This window comes from Macaca mulatta, chromosome 10, assembly GCF_049350105.2.
Source record: "Macaca mulatta isolate MMU2019108-1 chromosome 10, T2T-MMU8v2.0, whole genome shotgun sequence".
Taxonomy (NCBI): Eukaryota; Metazoa; Chordata; class Mammalia; order Primates; family Cercopithecidae; genus Macaca; species Macaca mulatta.
The window spans coordinates 30,331,423-30,351,126 of NC_133415.1; the positions used below are offsets into that span (position 1 = coordinate 30,331,423).

General features: G+C 43.1%; 2 protein-coding genes and 1 pseudogene across 2 annotated transcripts in view; 1 reads left to right on the forward strand and 2 right to left on the reverse strand.

The window, feature by feature from the left end:
• The window catches only part of LOC106996055 (immunoglobulin lambda-1 light chain-like), an 801,838-nt gene that overhangs the window by 605,037 nt on the left and 177,097 nt on the right, over positions 1–19,704 (reverse strand). The gene's annotated exons all lie outside the window — the stretch shown is intronic.
• ZNF280B (zinc finger protein 280B) overlaps positions 1–19,704 on the forward strand; it is a 175,790-nt gene that overhangs the window by 117,975 nt on the left and 38,111 nt on the right. The window lies entirely within an intron of this gene.
• On the reverse strand, positions 13,620–14,311 carry LOC144331571 (set1/Ash2 histone methyltransferase complex subunit ASH2 pseudogene; annotated as a pseudogene).

A 19,704-nucleotide genomic window follows, 5' to 3' on the forward strand; every position in this document is an offset into this window, starting at 1 on the left:
AAGCAAGACTAAGCAAAAGGAACAAATCTGGAGGCATCACATTCACCCAACTTCAAACTATACTCTAGTAAAGTTTGACTCCATAGTCACTAAATCTGCTTGGTACTGGTACAAAAATGGGCACATAGACCAATGGAACAGAATAGAGAATCCAGAAATGAAGCCAAATACTTACAACCAACTGATCATTGACAAAGCAAACAAAAACATAAAGTTGAAAAATGACATCCTTTTCAACAAATGGTGCTGGGATAACTGGCAAGCCAAACGTAAAGGAATGAAACTGGCTCCTCATTTCTCATCTTATACAAAGATCAGCCCACGATGAATCAAAGACTTAAATTTAAGGCCTGAAACTGTAAAAATTCTAGAAGATAACATAAAAAAATCCCTTCTAGACATTACTTTAGACAAATACTTCATGACCAAGAACCCAAAAGCAAATGCAACAAGAACTAAAATAAATAGATGGGACTTAATTAAACTAAAAAGCTTCTGCACAACAAAACAATCAGCAAAGTTAACAGAAAACCCACAGAGTGGAAGAAAATCTTCACAATCTATGCATCCACAAAAGACTAATGTCTAGAGTCTACAAAGAACTCAAACTAATTATGAAGAAAAAATAAACATCCCATCAAAAGATGGGCTAAAGGCGTGAATAAACAATTTTCAAAAGAAGGTATACAAATGGACAAGAGACATATAGAAAAATGTTCAACATCACTAATAATCAGGGAAATGCAAATCAAAACCACAATGTGATACCACATTACTACCACAAAATGGCCATAATTAAGAAATCAAAAAATAATAGATGTTGGCATGGATGTGGTGAAAACAAAACACTTTTACACTGGTGGTGGGAAGGTAAACTAGTACAATCACTATGGAAAACAGTGTGGAGATTCCTTAAGGAAATAAAAATAGATGTACCCTTCGATCTAGCAATCTCACGACTAGGTATGTAACCAGAGAAAAAGAAGTCATTACACAAAAAAGATACTTGCACACGTATGTTTATAGCAGCACAATTTGCAATTGTAAAAACATGGAACCAGCCCAAATACCCATAAATCAACAGGTGGATAAAGCAAATGTGATGTATACATCCACATACCAGGGAATATTACTCCCAGCCATAAAAGGAACAAAATAATGGCATTCACAGCGACCTGGATGGAACTGGATGCTGTTATTCTAAGTGCAGTAACTCAGGAATGGAAAACAAAACATGGTATGTTCTCTTTCATAAGTGGGAGATAAGCTATGAGAACACAAAGGTATAACGATGCTACAATGAACTTTGGGGACTGAGGAGAAAGGGTAGGAGGGGGAAGAGGGATAAAAGACTACACATTGGGTACAGTGTACACTGCTTGGGTGATGAGTGCACCAAAATCTCACAAATCACCACTAAAGAACTTATTTATGTAACAAAACAACACTTGTTCCCCAAAAACCTATTAAGATAAAAAAATTGAAAAATAATCAAAAAGAGAAAAATCACTAAAACCCTTAAAAACCCAAATAAATAAGTAAATAAATAAATATATAAATAAATGAAAGATGAGAACCTCTTCCACTATAGAGAGAATCAGAGGCAAGAGATGAAGAAGCAAGAATCCCGATAAGCCATCATAGAATCTCCTGTCACCTTAGATGAACATTGCCCCTAAAGTTTGATTTTGATGCACAATACATTGAAACTTGAAAATAAATACAAAAATAAAATCAGAAAAAAATGGCCTAAGGATCCTCAAAGATAGTAATGAGCCCTCTATGGGATGGGTACAATTCAGCAACAACAGTGAGAATCTCAAAAGAAGTGTGCAGAGTGAAATAAGCCTGAACAAATGGGAGGATAACGTTTGATAACACTGATACATTCCAGAAAATGGAAACCAAACAGTAGTGACAGAGGCAGATCTGCAACTTCCAAGGAGGGTGTTGGGGGAGGAAGTGAGGTGACAAGGGTCATGAGGAGCTGCTGGGGTTGGTCACAGGTTGTATAGCTCCCGGTGCTGGTGATGTTTTCAAGGATCCAGAGAAATGCCAAAATTTGTCTAATTCCCTATTGTAAATATGGGTGGTTTGTTATATGTGCATTATTCTTACATGAAAGGAGTTTTATTAAAAAAAGAATAGGCTTGAGAGAAAGGAAGCACAGGGATTCAAACTGAGGAACAGGAGGAGGAAGGCAGCACTCTGGAAACTCCTGGAAATGGGAAAAGGAGGATGACGGAGACACAGGTTCCCCATCAGAGGTGGGTCTGTGATGACACAGCTGGACCTGCCACCTCAGCCCAGGACTTCAGTGCAGACACCCTGTGTCCCAAGCTGCAGGGAACAGAACTTTCTGTTTTCTGGACACCCTGTTCCTGACTCTGAGGACTAAAGGGGAGGAGGAGCCTCCATTCTCAGGCAGAGCCCTGGATGCCCCTGGATCCATGGGGGAAGCTACAGCAGCAGAAGCCGCAGGCCAGGCCTGAGCAGCAGGTGCCAGGGCTCACCCTTCGGGCAGAGGAGGAAGGGGGTTCTTGTCTCACTTCCCCCTGGCCCTGGAGCACTGTGGGACCGCTCAGGCTATCATCCCATGCTGCGCAGTAATAATCAGCCTCATCCTCGGTCTGGAGCCCACTGATGGCCAGGGAGGCTGACGTGCCAGACTTGGAGCCAGAGAATCGGTCAGAGACACCTGAGGCTCGTTGATCATTATAATAGATGAGGAGTTTGGGAGCTGTTCCTGGGAGCTGCTGGTACCAGGATACACTATTACTTCCGATGTTGGAGCTGCTTCCAGAACAGGAGATGGTGACACTCTTCCTGGCGGCCTCAGACGCTGAGGGAGGCTGAGTCAGCACAGACTGGGCCCAGGACCCTGGAAGTCAGAGAGACATAGACATGGTGATTGACAAGAGACAAAAGGAGACAAGAAGAGAAAGCAGGGTCCTATGGGCTTCCCAGGGCCCCTCTCCTGGCCCCAAATCCTGTCACCTGCACAGTGAGTGAGGAGGGTGAGGACGAGAGGGAACCAGGCCATGCTGGAGATTGTCCTGAGTCCTGCCTTCTGTACCCACAGCTGAAGCTGCGCTTCACCCAAATCTCTCCCTCTCTTCATACTCTGAGAGGGGGAGAGTCCATCCATGCAAATCAGAACCCCCAGCTTTGTGACCCCGCCCTGAGCCCTGGGCCAGGCTCCTCGCTTGAGGATGTCAGGGGGTGACAGGGGTGGAGCTTTGTGGTCCTAGGGGGTGGGGAGGACGGAGCTGTGAGCCCTGAGCAGAGGACACCAGGCAGGGCAGGTGGCTGGTTCTGCTCTGATCACCCCCAGTCTTCTCAGGAATGATCCCCCTGCGCCCCCTGGTGCCCAGACCAAGGAAAAGCTTTCTCTGATCAGGTGACCAGAGCTTCTCAGATACACGGCTTCCTCCCCCCATTCTGTCCACTGCCCCCTCTCTCAGGTCCAAGCCAGGCCAAGTGGTGTCTGTGTCTCCTCCCTGTGACTTCAGGGCGGGCTTCACACTCTACTGAGGAGTCTTCAGACTCCTCAGGAGTGAATCTGTCCATGGCTCTTTGGCTGTACATTGTAGAGGACTCAGGTGGTGTCTACATAAAGTCCTATGTCAGGATCAAGCCCAGAGCAGGGACCAGCCCCATGAACTCACTTCCCCACCTGTGTGGGACACCGGGTCCTCTCCTCTCATATGGCTCCTTCCTGGTGGCCAAAGCTCCACTTCCTCTGTGGATCCTGCAGCGCTGAGGTGAGAGGGAGCTCTTTCCTCAAGGATGCCCTGGGGAGGAATTCCCAGAGGGTTTTTCTGGTCAATCTTTGTTCTCTCTCTACTTCCCCAGATTTGCAGTCATAGTCATTTGGATACTGTGACCAGGGATCTTGCCTAGGAGTCTGTCCTCCAGCACTGAATACCCATCTGCAGCGGATCCTGACAAATGACTCTGGAGTGTTTCACTTATGAGCAAAAAGAGCAAAGATGCTCAGTCTTTGAAGATGGGAGGAATTAAAACTTCAACTTGGTTTGATCAGAGTCTGTCCTCAGGTGAGCCTGACACACGGTAGCTCTTAGCATCGAGCACCTCAGCCAGGATTTTCAGGGAAAAATTATGGTTCACATTTAGTAGTGAGTGTTGCAGGGCCGGGGGGGGGAGGCGGGGGCAGGGGGGGGGCTTAAAGATGATAGACATTATTTATCTTTGATCTGTAATGACATCTAGAATCTAATAAGCTAAAAACAACCAGCTTAAGAAAAAAACGTAATTCTGTTGATCAAAATGAAAAATGAAACAGGTTATGTCTATGACTGCGTGATTTCTAGCATGATACACCCTGGACTCTTAACAAATATTTGTTTGGGGAATTTTATGGGGATGGAGGAAAACAGCTGGATGGTTATGCTGATATTTCCACTGGTGAATGTATCACCAGGCAGTTGCAGTAGAATGAGATTTTAAATGCTCCATTTAAAAATGGAATAGTGAGATTTATTACAGACATTTAAATAAAACCAGTCCATATATGGAACTGAAATATAATGTATGCTTTGTTTTGGGATTGCATTTCAAGCGTGTCATTACTTTAAATGTTCCTTTTAGTGTAAGCCATGTTCCTTTACATAATTTTTATAGTTTTAAAAAAATGTTTATTGCATTTACATAACACATCAGGCATATTAAGTTTTATTTATTTCCAAATAGCAACAAACTATTAGATCTGGGCTTCGCTTCCTGTTTCCTTCTCATTGCTGTCTCTTTGGTGATGCATAGATGTCCACAGTGAATTTTGTTTTCCTTTCCTCCCACTTTAATGAACAGGGGGTCACTGAGGCTGAGCAGTGTCTCACATACAGGACAAGGCTGCCCATGGCCCCCTCCCTGCCCATGGATGCGCTTCCTGGTGGATGCCCCATCAGCTCTTAGGCTGAGGACAGAGAGAAGAACAGGTCCACAGCTAAGGAACCTGGACACCCAGAGAATCCAGGAGGGACCAGCTGGGACAGTGAGCCCTGGACAGAGGACAGTGGATTTTTTATGTGATCCTCCTCAGGGACCCTCAGAGGCAGACCAAAACCTCAATCCCCATGTGTCTTTAGGGCCCAGGTCCTTCCAGGTCTTCCTTTTATCACCGCAGTAGGCCCCGGGCTGCCTCCTCCCATGAGTTGCAATGTACAGTCTCCTCTTTAGGCTGCACCCTCCTTATCACATCTGACCCCACACCCGTCTCCTCATCCCCCCATAAACCATCCCCTGCTCACTTCCATTAGCATTTTTGCATCACTCTGGGATCACAGCCTCCCCGAGGATATCTCTGCAGGATATCCATGTTGCAGAGAGCTCAGCCCTTTGACAGGACCGCTGGGCCTGGGCCACCCAAGACTGAGCATCTCTCTTGCTTCTCTTCTACACCAGCTCTAGGCCAAGCCAGATCCAGAACTTTCAGAATGCTGAGCCCACGTTTTCTTAAGCATCAGACTTCCTCTCTCACATCTGTGGGTCCCACAGGCTGGACTCTTCATTCTCGTCATTTCTCCCAGTTTCCGAGCTCAGGAAATGGTCAGCATACCTTCACCAAGAGGAGGGGACACCTGTGGGACCAATCTAAGGGCTCCTGGGCCTCTGAGTCACACAGGCTGGATTTTTTCTTGTCCCTACCTCATCCACACCCACCATGTGTGGGTAGCTCCTTTTGTTTCTAGAAACAATTTGATTCTGTTTGCACTCGGAGACCAGTAAGAAAAGGAATTTTTTTTACTGAACTTTCTGGTCTGTTTCAGTAACACAAGTGACAGCAGAAGCCTTGGCATGAACTGGCGTTGGTCACAGGCAGGGATAAAGGAGGGACGGGCAGAGAGGATGAGTGGGGCGGATCTTCTCTCATTTCCCTGTGGAACAGTAACCTTTGGCAACATGGAGTCAGGGTGCAGCTGTGTGACACTGATAACCAGACGGGTCCTCAGGCTGGAGCCCAGAGGTGGTCTAGGAGGCTATGGGAATAAACCCAGAGCAGGAGGATCAGGCTGGGACCCCTGAGGGACCATCACTGCTGTCCTAGGTCATAAACTTAGGGGCTGTCTCTGGGAGGCCTCCGTAGCCATTTCCATAGGAATGCCCATTGTTTTTGCTGCTCCCTGTGCAGAAAAAGGTGACTTTGAGGTGGGGGCTCCTCAAGAATTTTCCAGGGAGGAGTCACTTGAAGCAAAGATTGGGCGGTTTCTGTACCCAGATATTCCACAGACTCACCACTAGACCCTGACTCAGCGAGAAGCTCCAATGGAGTAAGAGAGGAGAAGAGAACACAGTCAGGCCCTGAGCGATCAGGAAACCCACCCTCAGCAGTCCCCGTGGTCCTGAGTGGGATGAGCTGCAGGAAAGTCACATCCTTGGGAAATACTTCCCCCGTGGCCAAGGAGCAGCCTCAGCCTCGTCTCAGCCATGGCGGAGCCTCCCCTTGACTCTCTCACGTCCGACACAGAACTTTACTGGCCCCAGGTCTGCAGTTACCCTCAGACCTAACCCCATCTCCTGGCATTTCCACTGAAATGCAGGTGCCCAGGACTGAGCCAGGTCAGCTCTGTATCTGGAATTCCTCCCTGACCTGTGTCCTCAGGCAGCATTTCATATTTGAGGGCCTTGTTCCTGGGACACAGTGAGCCTCAGACAGCCCTGAGAACAGACTACTGGGGATGGAAGGGGAGGTCTCTGCTTGTACACTGGAAGAGCAGAGTCCATGCTGCAGGGGACTGTTCACCTGCTACCATGTCCCCAGGCTCTGACCATGCTGTGAGCTTGGAAAGCCTCATTTTGCTTCTTTCGAGAAAAAAGTCCAGCTCCACAGGTACTGATGTTAGCACACATGGACATGCAGCCAACACTTCAGGGTCATCAGGTGGTTTCCTTTTGATCTGTTTTTGTTTTACTGAGACATCAGAAAAATGGATGGGAAATTGACAGAAGAGCCTTTGACAACTAGAAAGTACATCCAAATGTAGTTTGTGCCTAGGCCAGTTATTTTAAAATTTAAAAATTGTTACAGAGCAAGACCCAGAGCAGGGTGAGATTTTGTCCCACTTCCCCATCTGTGTGTGTCACTGTGAGGACCGCTGCTGTGCCCAATGGCACAGTAATAGTCAGCCTCATCCTCAGACTGGAGCCCAGAGATGCGTAAAATCCCTGTGTTCGCTGAAGCATCTTTGGATCCAGAGAAGCGGCTGGGGACTCCAGAGCCCTGGCCCTTATCTGAGTCTGATTTGTACCTCAGAAGATACCGGGGAGGACTCCCTGGCTTCTGCTGGTACCAGAATATGTGGTAGCCAGCAACATTGATGCCACCGCTGAAGGTGCATGTGAGACTGGCTGATGCTCCAGGAGATGCTGAGAGGGAGGCCGGCTGAGTCAGCATAGGCTTGGAGAGGGAACCTGCAAACACAGACATTATTGGGTGCTAAGGCAGAAACCAGGGTCAAATTTTTCAGGGATCTTTGCCAGAAGAGTCACAATCGGGCTGCGGTGCTGGCCCTTGTCTCTGCGGTCTTTTCGTACCTGTGCAGTGAGAGAGGAGCAGGAGGAGGAGAGGAGTCCAGGCCATGGTGGACACAGCCTCTTTCCCCGCAGTGGGGCTGGGCTGCCCCAGGCCTCCTTTTCTTCCCACCCTCTGCAGAGGAGGGGCTGCTCATGCAAATGTGTTTCCACCCAGGGACTGCCCAGCCCCCTCCCTGAGCCCTGGGGATGCAGCTCAGCTCACTCTGCAGACTGAGCAGGAGGACGTTTTGCTTTTCCCCTTGGGAGGGCTCTAGAAGAAAACACCTACTGAAACCATCAACACGTTCCTGCTCAGGAGACTCTGCCACACCATGGGAAGACATAGATGCTAAGTCCCCATGAGTGAGCACAGGATCTTAGCCCCTAGTCTTGGATTTCTTTGAGTGAATGGTCCTTACTGAGCAGCTGTGTAGGGACCATAGGGCAGTCCCCCTGCATCCCACGCTGGTTAGAGGACACTCACCTCCCCAGGGCCCAGCTGATCTCTGCAGCTTATTAGTCACTGTCTCTACTCACACCTCCGTGGTCTGATTGCTGGACACTAATTCCACAAGGCTAGGCATGATTATTGTGATTTCTCACTCCCAGAATGAGTCTTGGTCCATGGGATGTAGACATGGGCATATATAACTTTTAAAATCTAGAAAAATCTAACTGCCCACATGTGCCATCAGGGTGGGCATCGTGGAGAAGGGGCCAGCTGAGGATCTGGGTTGAAGGGCAGCTAGGGGCTGTTCAAAAGGATGACGAATAATGAGAATTTTGCAAGAAGAATAAAAGATCCATGACATGTTAAAGGCAGCAATTCATCAAAAGTTATCTCTACAGTGGTTTCATACATTTTCCAGAGCTTTTACTCAATGTAGTGATATGGGGAAATGAATAGCATTGGTAGACTTACTTTTACCAGTGAATAGTGTGACATATTTCTCATTTTATAAAGCCAACCATCATCTCCATAAGTAAAACTTGTTGTTTTCTACATAGTTGTGTCCCTGCTTGCCCTGACCAATTTTGGCTCTGTTCCCAGGGCAGCCTGTTCCAGGAACCAAGGACTTTCTGGTTTTTTTTTTTTTTTTTGAGGCAATTTGACAATGCTGTTGCTGTGGGCTTTCTCTGAGGGCTGACTCTGAGGAAACAAAGCTGCATTCTCTCAATCATTGTCCCTGACCTGAGACCTGGGCCCTGGTTAGCAGCAGCCCAAGAAAACGTGAACACAAATGGTAAACAGCCCAGTTTTCCTGGTTGTAGGCGGTGCTGTAGGGTTGTGCTCCTAGAGACCCGAAATGTTCCTGTCTCACTTCCCCACAGACTGTAGCACCGTGGGGGCCTCCAGAGGACTGTCTAAATCCAACATTAATGACCAGCCTTGTCCTCAGCCTGGAGCCCAGATATGCTCAGGAAGGTCTCCTTTATAGACTGATCACTCAAGAATCAGTTCTGGATCTGCAGGTGGACATTTATATCTATGGATCAGAGGCTTAAGGGTACTTCCTGTTCATTGTTGGTACCAGGACATAATCTCAAGACCCTTATGGCTGCTGTTTCCAGTGCAGGTGACTGGTTTAGCCACAGACAGACTGTGCAGGCTACCAAGTGAGCCCTGACTGCCCAGGACCGTGAGAGCCAGGAGAGAGACACAGGTATGGGAGGCGACTCTGTGAGCCAAGGGAGAAAGGCAGAGCCCTGGTCTTCCCAGTGCCAGCCCCTGCCTTTCTATCTCCAGCCTCCTGTGCAGAGACTGAGGAGGGTGAGCAGCAGAGGGATACAGGGCATGGTAGAGAAGTCTCTGGAGCTCTGCTTCCTGAGCCACACAGATTAGGGGGAACAGCCCCTTTTCCCTGGCCCCTCTTAGAGGAGGGAACTCAATGCAAGTCTAACCTGTCCCCATGGTTGTTCCCCTCACATAAGACGCTGAGTCTTATTATACTTCTTGAGGACTGGGTGGCTGCGAGGTAGCAGAGCATGCTCAGTGACTCTTCAGGCACCCTGGGAGGACGCAGCTGCTGGACCCTATGAATACTAAATAGAGACAGGAGACAGGTGTCTGGTGTCCCAGCCAAGTCCAGCCATGAACTCACTTTCCAGGCTGCACAGAAATCCATGGGTCTCTCTTCCTTCTTGATTCTCACTAGATCAGCACATAAGGCAGAGTGGTGAGGATTGGCGAGAATAAATTAGCATGCTTGTGTGGTTCACTGGATTCACTGGAAATGCAGAGGACTCCAGGAATCAGAAGGAGAAAAGAAAGGAGAAGGAGGAAGTGCTAGCTGAGGCAAAATAGGAGAATCAGCCAACTCTGGGCTACTTCAGAACTAGGGTATCAGAGAGGCTCGTAAAAGAGAAAAAATAGGCTGAGCACAGCAGCTCATGCCTGTAATTCCAGGACTTTGGGAGGCTGAGGCGGGTGGATCAGTTGAGCTCAGGAATTCAAGGCCAGCCTGGGTAACATGGGGAAACCTCATCTCTACCAAAAATACAAAATATTAGCAGGGCGTGGTGGTCACAGATACTTGGGAGGCTGAGCTGGGAGGATTGCTTGAGCCAGGAGGTGAAGGTTGTGGTGAGTCAAGACCACAGCCTGGACAACCAGGGTGAGACCCTGTCACTACCTCCTCCACCACCCCCAACAAAAAAAAAAAAAGAGAGAAAATGTATGAATGCCCAATTCCAACAAAATCTGGAAAAATACCAGTAGGTTTCCTGTTATAAAGCTCTTGATAATTAACTCAGGAGGAAAGAGGGGAGAAGTCATTGACAGGAAAAGGAAGAGACCCAAGAAGGGAATTCAGGAATCAGAGATGTGGGAGGGGAGAGGGTAAGGACACTACAGAAAAGACTGGATGAGAAGCCAGTAAGAATGTTGAACAGGAGCCAGAGGGGAGGTCAGGTTTGTTGTTTGTTTGCTTTTGTTTCATTTCTTAAAGAAACGGGAGCCTCTCCCCACTTTGCAGCTGTCCTCCCTGGTCATATTCCTACATGGAGTGTGGGTTCTTCCATCGGCTTACTGCAAACCCCACCTCCTGGGTTCCAGTGGTTCTCCTGCCTCAGCCTCCTGAGTAGCTGGGATTACAGGCTGTGCCACCACGCCTGGCTAATTTTGCATTTTTAGTAGAGACAGGGCTTTTCCATTTTGGCCAGGCTGGTCTTGAACTCCAGACCTCAGGTGATCTGCCCATCTTGGCTTCCTAAATTGCTGGGATTACAGGCATAAGCCACCGCGCCCAGCTAACTGTGGGGTTCTTCTATCATCCAAACACATTAGTTCCCTATGTCTGAGATATATCTTAGGTTATTGCCTGCCAAGGATTCTCCTTATTTTATACTATTCTTATGAATTTGTTATTGCCATTTTGTTATTAGAGGCAAGGTCTCACTGTCACCCAGGCTGGAGTGCAGTGGCATGATCATAGCTCATTGCAGCTTTGAACTCCTGTGGTGAAGCGACCCTTCTGCCTCAGACTCCTAAGTATCGACAATGACAAGCGTGCCACACTAGGCCTGGCTAATTCATTTTTTATTATTTAAAAACATGTTTTGTAGAGAAAAGATCTTGTGATGTTACCCTGGCTGGTCTCAAACTCCTGGCCTCAAGTAATTCTTTTGCCTCAAACTCCCAAAGTGCTAGGATTACACACGTGAGCCTCTTCTCCTAGCTGGACTTGTTATTATTCAAACATATGTGTGGATTTTGTGTGGTGGGAACATTTTAGAAATGCAGAGACTGTGTCCTCACCCCAGAGCCACTGAATGAGAATCTGCATTTTGTAAAATCCCCAGAAGATTCATATGCATAATAGAATTTGGGGAGTGCTGTGCTAACACATGCATGGAGACACTGGTGTCGTTTTGGATATAAATTATTCCTCATGCCTTAATCTGTTATGCTCCTTCTTACATGAATCAGAAACTCTTGTTTCTGTATTTAGTGCATTGTGAAGTCCGGTATAATGTACTCAAGGCTTTCCATTGAAAACTTCAGGCATTTTTTTTTTCTGACCTCATAAAATCCACAGAAGTTACCAGGAGTGTTTTAATAATAAGATAATATCACATCTTTTTTTGAGTAGCAAACAATGAGAATTCCCTAAAAATGATAATATTTCACTGGTATTCAAATAAAAATAAAGTTAGCAACTATTCAAGTATTTTATCCCTTTTAAGAAATGGAACACTACTTACATTAACCTGAAATGACAAGAGCATAAAGGGCTGTAAAAGCAGATGAAAAATCACAAGGCTTGATCACTGTTGTGGAAATACTGAGAACAAAAATGAAAGAATGCATCCAAATAAAAAAAAAGTAGTCACATTGATTGTTTGAAATAAAGAAGCTTTGCAGAGAACTTGGTGATTTTGAAATACTTTCTGATTTTATGTAATAGGCATGTATTGCTTTGAATGTAACTCAGTAAATACATTTTAGTAAGTTTAGAAGGTTTCTTCTCATTGCTCTCAGCTCAGAAAGCCCATCCTTTGAAGATGCTACTGAGATCCCTGCATGAAGGGGGTGTGTCCTGTGGTGCTTTATGCAAATCTTTACCACATTCACCACCTTTAGCACCACCCAGGTTCTCAGCCCTGCGAGCAGCTACACTGTGAGGGGACAGCCCATAGTGGCCGTGTGTTGCCAGAGGAAGCAGCTGCTCTAACATTTTACATGACCCAGTGAGCAACTGTGCAGGGTTCATTCAGTTTGAACCCCTTGAGCTTCTTATGATGCAGAAGACCTAGACCGCCCCCTGGTGGCTTTCCTGGACTGAGCATGTATTGTCAAATAACTATTGATTTATCTTTTTGACACTGCCACTGTAAATTTCCCAGGCCAATTCACACCCATTACTTGTCTATTTTTTGCTCATCTATATTTGTACTACTTTCTCTTCCTGTTGTTGAAATCCAGCCCCAGTGACTATAATTCGAGTTTAGTGTTACATGGTGTTAATTTTTATCTGAATGTCTTGAATGACTAAAGGAATTGTTTTAATGACCCCATTGGCTTTTCGACACTATTTATGTTGAGTCTCATACTGGATAAGCAGCTAGCTAAAGTGAGCATTTCAAAATAATTTATTTTAAAGAATTTATTAAAAAGAAAACGACCAAATATTTAAGGTTGAAGTTTTATTGTCAATTCAGTGGAAATTCAAGTCAGCCATAAGGATGATCAACAAAGTCTACATAAGCAACCCCATCCCCAACTTACACCCCCCAAAAAACCTGCCTGGACACCAAGCTTCGGTGAGCTTTTCTGGCTGGCAATAATTCATGCATAGAATCACACATTGCTGCCAGGAGAATGCAGCATTATCTATTACTTTACTGGGAGGGGACAACTGGATGCTTGTGCTTGGAATTCTCCTGAACTCTGCCCATGTGCCTCTTTTCTTGAATTATTTTAATCTGCATTCTTTTGTTGTAAAAAATCATATCAACAAACATCACGAGTTTCAGTGAGTGATGTGAGTCCTTCTTGGGAATCATAAGAAGTGAAGTGTTGTTGGGGGAGTCCCAAGGTTACAATTAGCATCGGAATTGACAGTGCTGTTGGGAACTCTTAGATTTTGCAAGTTCTAATGTCGCATTATTTTTAACTTCAAAACAGGTTTTATTTGGAAAGAGTTTCTCATTTTGTTAAAGCTGCAAGCAACCTTCTTTCACAAGTACTCTTCTAGAGATCTAGTAGTTTCAGAGATCTCAGTGTTCAAAGATATATTTCAAAATTAATAACAAAGCCAAACCCACACCAAAAAGAAATCCCTTTTAGAATGATTTGGAATGTACATTGATTTCTGGTATTCTCAGAAACAAGCTCACCAATTCCTTGGAAAACGGGTGCCATGGAGTCAGTGCCCACCAAAGGAAATGTCTTTAAATAAGTTAGTTACATGGACAAGATTATTCACTCCTTAGAAAATACATCAACGTAAGAAGTCCCAGCTGGCAGGGCATGCAGTACAGCACCAATTTCCCAGAGGGCTTAGTGGATCTTGGGATGACCAGTTGTTGGTTTAAGGCCCACAGAAGAAGAGCAGTCACCGAAAGTGGAGAAAGAATGTCGGCAGGCAGGGAACCTCTTGCAGTTGTACCCAGACTTTTAACTTGCTCAAAGGAGAGGCTGTGTTCCATAGCATCTTTGGGAGAATATTTGAGACAGCTAAAAGCAACAACAACAAAAGCCCTACAGTATTATTCCCCAGAAAGTCCGAATCTGAAAAGAAAGAGGGACCCATTTGAGATTCCTATGGAGGACTGTATCTCCCATCCATTTCTGTCTCCAGCAGATACAAGACATCAGCCAGAGTGTGCTCTACCACAGCGTCCCATCCCATGTAACTCAGGGCGGTAAGTGACATCATTTTGAGGATACTTGAAGCACAGTCCAAAGTTAATGAAAACCATGCAGTTCTTGTCCAGTGTGATGGCTGGAAGGTAGACACCCTCAAAAGTGTTTTTGTAAGCCACACCTTGATTGATACCTTTTTATAAAATATTATCTCACTACCGGGAGTCTGTTTTAGGTTCTTCTCTGCTTTAGCAACAATGTCTTTTTCTTCAAAATACGAATAATTCTTGAACTTTATCAAAGCCTTACGTTCATAAGTATTAGGTATGACTTGGCTGTTTCCATTTCTTCAGAAAGAGTAGTGCAAAATTTCAGATGTCTCCCTTCCATAGCTTGAAAAGTAGTGTTTGCCAAGGGACTGGTGAAACTTGGATCTTTTTGGCTCTGCAAAGAATAACTAAATTTACTCATTGTTTAAACAATGTTATTTAGCCAAGTAATTATTCCAAGTGCCTGAATGGTTATCATGCACTCCCCGTATTTATCAATAAATGGTATAATATCCTTATCTTTAGAGAACATTGCCTTTAAACATTCGTCCCATGTTTGGGACTACCATGTCAGGTTGGACAAAGCAGTAAAACAGACTTCCTTTATGTTTGCTTGCTATTGGAGGAAATAGATACTACTGCTATGATAACATACACTGCAGTGAAAACTGTAGTTGGTCATGAGGTAAACAGGATGAGGTATCTATGCAAGACTTATCAGCTGTGAACATTTTGTACAGAAGCAGATGCCCCTCTCCAGCTGGAGGGGCTGCTACCTTGCCACCAGCTTCATCTCCCCTTCTTTGGCCACTTTTGCATTTGTGGCTGCTCCTGGGCTGGGTTGGGCTCCCACTGCTAACATCATGGCCACCCCTAGACTTTCTCATATTATTCTGAGTTACCTGTAATGAGGCACCTCTGACTGTCTTAACTTGTTAGGATGCTGCAGGGCTGGCATAAAAGGAAGGGTGTCCTGTGTGCTGTGGGGCTGGAATAAAAGGAAAGGTGTCCTGGATACACATGCACACTCTCCTACTCCTCTATGTTTCCACTGTTCTTGGAAGTAGAGAAATTGCACCAAACATAAATCTTCTTTTTTACTGTGGTAAAATAGTCAAACATAAAATACATTATTTTTAACAATTTTTCAAATGTATACTTCAGTGATATTAAGTAAATTAACACTGTTGTACAACCACAATACCACCACTCATCTCCACAAATTTTTTATTTTCCCAAACCAAAACTTCATATCTGGGAAACATCATTTTACTTCTTGTCACTGTGGAGTTAACTCCTCTAGGTACCTCATATAAGGGCTGGCAAACAATTTTTGTCCTTTTAAAGTTAGCTTCTTTCTGCTGGCATGATGTCTTAAAGGTTCATCCATGCCATCACATGGGTCAGACTTTCTTTTTAAGGCTGAATAATATTCCCTTGTGTGTGTACAATATATCTCATTTATTCATTAGATGAACACTTGGGCTGCCTCCACCTTTTAGCTATTGTGAACAATGCTGCTATGAACAAGGGTGTACAATTTTCTCTTTGAGATCTTGCTTTCAATTTTTTCAGGCACATTCCCAGAAGTGAAAATTCTGATAAAATGGTAATTCTATGTTTAATTTTATAAGGAACAGCCATAAGGCATCCACAGTGGATGCATCATTCTGCAGTCTCTCCAGCAAATCATAACAGTTGCGATTTCCAAAAGGCTTTGCCGGAACTTTTTATTTTCTATTATTTGTTTAATGTCATCCTAATGAGTGTAGCATTGTATATTATTGTGATTTGATTTGCATTGTACTAATAATTGGTGATGCTGAACATCTTTTGATGTATTTATTGGACATTCGTAGGTCTTTTTTTGTAGTAATATCTACTCAAATCCTTTGTCATTGTTTTATTCAGGTTATTCCTACTTTTGTTGTTACTGTTGAGTTGTAGGAGTTCTTTCTATAGCTTTGATGCCTTATCAGATATAAAGTTTGTAACAATCTTTCCCATTCTATTATTTGCATTTTCACTCTGTTGGTAGTGTCCTTTGATGCATATAAGTTTTACAATTCGATGAAATCCAATTTATCTATACTCTCCTTTTTCTGTGTTTTCCCTGTCTTTTTTGTGTCATATCGAAGAAATCATTTCCAAACCCCATGTTGTGGACCTTCTTCCCAATGTTTTCTTTTAAGACTTAGTTGTGGCTCCTCCATCTGCATCTTTGATTCTCTTCCAGATTGCATGTGGATATCCAGTTTTCTCAACAGCATTTGTTAAAAAGACTGTTCTTGCCCCACTGAATGGTCTTGGCAAGCTTTTTAAAAATCATTTGACCATATAACTGAGAATTTTCTCCAAGGCACTCAATTCTATTCTATTTGTCTGTATGTCTGTCTATATGTACCACTCTGTTTTGATTAGTGTATCCTTTTAGTATGTTTTGAAATCAGGAAGTATCAGGACTCCAACACTGTTCTTCTTTTACAAGATTATTTTGGCTATTTTGGGTATCTTGATATTCTACACAAATTTTAGAATTATATCTATTCTTGCACCAAGTAGTATTGGAATTTTGATTATGATTGTGATGACTCTATAGTATATTTTATTTTGGTTTCTACTGGTATCTTAACAATATTGAGTTTTCCAAAACAAAAAACAAAACAAAACAAAAAAACTGGAAATAATCTACATATTCCTCAACTGGTGAATGGTTAAACAAGCTTGATACAACCTTACCATGAAACATTACTCAGCAATAAAAAGAAACAAACTATATAATTGATACAACGCAACTCAGATATATCTCAAGAAAACTGTGCTCCGTGAAAAAAACCAGTGTTGAAAGGCTACATAATATATGATTCCATTGTTATAATATTCTTTTTTTCCCATAAGTTACTGGGAAGATGGTATTCGGTTACATGCGTAAGTTCTTTAGTGGTGATTTGTGAGATCCAGGTGCACCCATCACCCAAGCAGTATACACTGCACCATGTTTGTTGTCTTTTATTCCTTGTGGCTCTCCTGCTCTTCCCCCCAAGTCCCCAAAGTCCACTGTGTCATTCTAATGCCTTTGTGTTCTCATAGCTCAGCTCCCACATATCAGTGAAAACCATACGATGTTTGGTTTTCCATTCCTGAGTTACCCCACTTAGAATAGAGAATAGTCTCCAGTCTCATCCAGGTAGCTGCAAATGTTGTTAATTCATTCATTTTTATGGCTGAGTACTATTCCATAATATATACATACCACAGTTTCTTTTTCCACTTGTTGATTGATGGGCATTTGGGTTGGTTCCATGATTTTGCAACTGTGCTGCTACACACATGCGTGTGCAAGTATCTTTCTCGAATAATGACTTCTTTTCCTCTGGGTAGATACCCAGTAGTGGCATTGCTGGATCAAATGGTAGTTCTACTTTTAGTTCTTTAAGGAATCTCCATGCTGTTTTCCATAGTGGCTGTACAAGTTTACATTCTCACCAGCAGTGTAGAAGTGTTCCCTGAAAGCTGCATCCATGGTAACATCTGCTGTTTTTGATTCTCCAATTATGGCAATTCTTGCAGGAGTGAGGTGGTATCACATTGTGGTTTTGATTTTTATTTCCCTGATCATTATTGATGTTGAACATTTTTTTCATGTTTGTTACCATTTGTGTATCTTTTTTGAGAATTGTCTATTCATGTCCTTAGCCCACTTTTTGATGAGATTGTGTGTTTTTTTCTTACTGGTTTGTTTGAGTGCATTGTAGATTCTGGATATTAGTCCTTGGTCAGATGTATAGATTGTGAAGATTTTCTCCCATGCTGTGGGTTGTCTGTTTACTCTTTTGACTGTTCCTTTTGCCATGCAAAACTCTTTAGTTTAATTAGGTCCCAGCTCTTTATCTTTGTTTATATTGCATTTGTTTTTGGGTTTTTGGTCATGAAATCCTTGCCTAAGCTAATGTCTAGAAGCATTTTTCCAATGTTATCTTCTAGAATTTTTATAGTTTCAGGGGTCTTATGTTTAAGTCTTTAATCAATCTTGAGTTGATTTTTGTGTAAGGTGAGAGATGAGGATCCAGTTTCATTCTCCTACATATGGCTAGTTAATTACCCCAGCACCATTTGTTGAAAATGGTATCCTTTCCCCATTTTATGTCTTTGCTTGCTTTGTTGAAGATCAGTTGGCTATAAGTAGTCAGGTTTATTTCTGGGTTCTGTATTCTGTTCCATAGGTGTATGTGCCTATTTTTATACCAGTACCACACTGTTTTGGTGACTATGGCCTTATAGTATATTTTGAAACTAGTGTGTGATGACTCCAGATTTGTTATTTTTGCACAGTCTTGCTTCGGCTCTGCGGGCTTTTTTTTTTTTTTTTTTTTTTGGTTTCATGTGAATTTTAGAATTGTTTTTTCTAACTGTGAAGAATGATGATGGTGTTTTGACGGGGATTGCAGTGAATTTGTAGATTGCTTTTAACAGTATGGTCATTTTCACGATATTGATTCTATCCATCTATGAGCATGGAATTTGGTTCCATTTGTTTGTGTTGTCTATGATTTCTTTCAATACTGTTTCGTAGTTTTCCTTGCAGAGGTCTTTCAACTCCTTTGTTAGGTATATTCCTAAGTATTTTATTTATTTATTTTTTTGCAGCTATTGTAAAAGGAGATGAGTTCTTAATTTGATTCTCCAGTTGGTCGCTGTTGGTGTATAAAGAGCTACTGATTTGTGTACCTTAATCTTGTATCCAGAAACTTTGCTGAATTCCTTTATCAGTTCTAGGAGCTTTCTGGAGGAGTCCTTAGGGTTTTCTAGGTAAATGAACATATTATTAGCAAACAGGGACAGTTACACTTTCGTTTTACTAATTTGGATGCCCTTGATTTCTTTCTCTTGTCTGATTGCTCTGGCTAGGACTTCCAGTACTATGTTGAAGAGAAGTGGTGAGAGTGGGCATTTTTGTCTTGTTCCCATTCTCAGAGGGAATGCTTTTGACTTTTCCCCATTCAGTATTATGTTGGCTGTGGGTTTGTCAGGGATGACTTTTATTACATTAAGCAAAGTCCCTTGTATGCCAATTTTGCTGTGGGTTTTAATCATAAAGCAATGATGAATTGTGTCAAATGCTTTTTCTTCATCTATGTAGATAATCATGTGGTTTTTGTTTTTAATTCTGTTATCTGGTGTATCACATTTATTGACTTGCTTATGTTAAACCATCACTGAAACCCACTTGATCCTGGTGGATTATCTTTTTGATATGTTGTTGGATTCAGCTAGCTAGTATTTTCTTAAAGATTTTATCATCTATGTTCATCAAGGATATCAGTCTGTAGTTTTCTTTATTGGTTGTGTCCTTTCCTGGTTTTGGTATTAGGGTGATGCTGGCTTCATAGAATTAATTAGGGAAGGTTCCTTCTTTCCCTATCTTACGGAATAGTGCAACAAAGATTGGCACCAATTCTTCTTTGAATGTCTGATAGAATTCTGCTATGAATCCGTCTGGTCCTGGATTTTTGTTGTTGTTGTTCTTGGTAATTTTTAAATTATGATTTTAATCTCACTGCTTGTTATTGGTCTGTTAAGGGTATCTAATCTTTCCTGATTTAAGCTAGGAGGATTGTACTTTTTCAGGAATTTATCCATGTCTTCTAGGTTTTCTAGTGTTCACAGAAGCCTTGAATGATCTTTTGTATTTCAGTGGTGTTAGTTTTACTATCACCTGTTTTGTTTCTCAGTGAGGTTATTTGGATTTTCTGTCTTCTTTTCTTGGTTACTCTTGCTAATGGTTTATCAATTTTATTTATTTTTTCAAAGAAC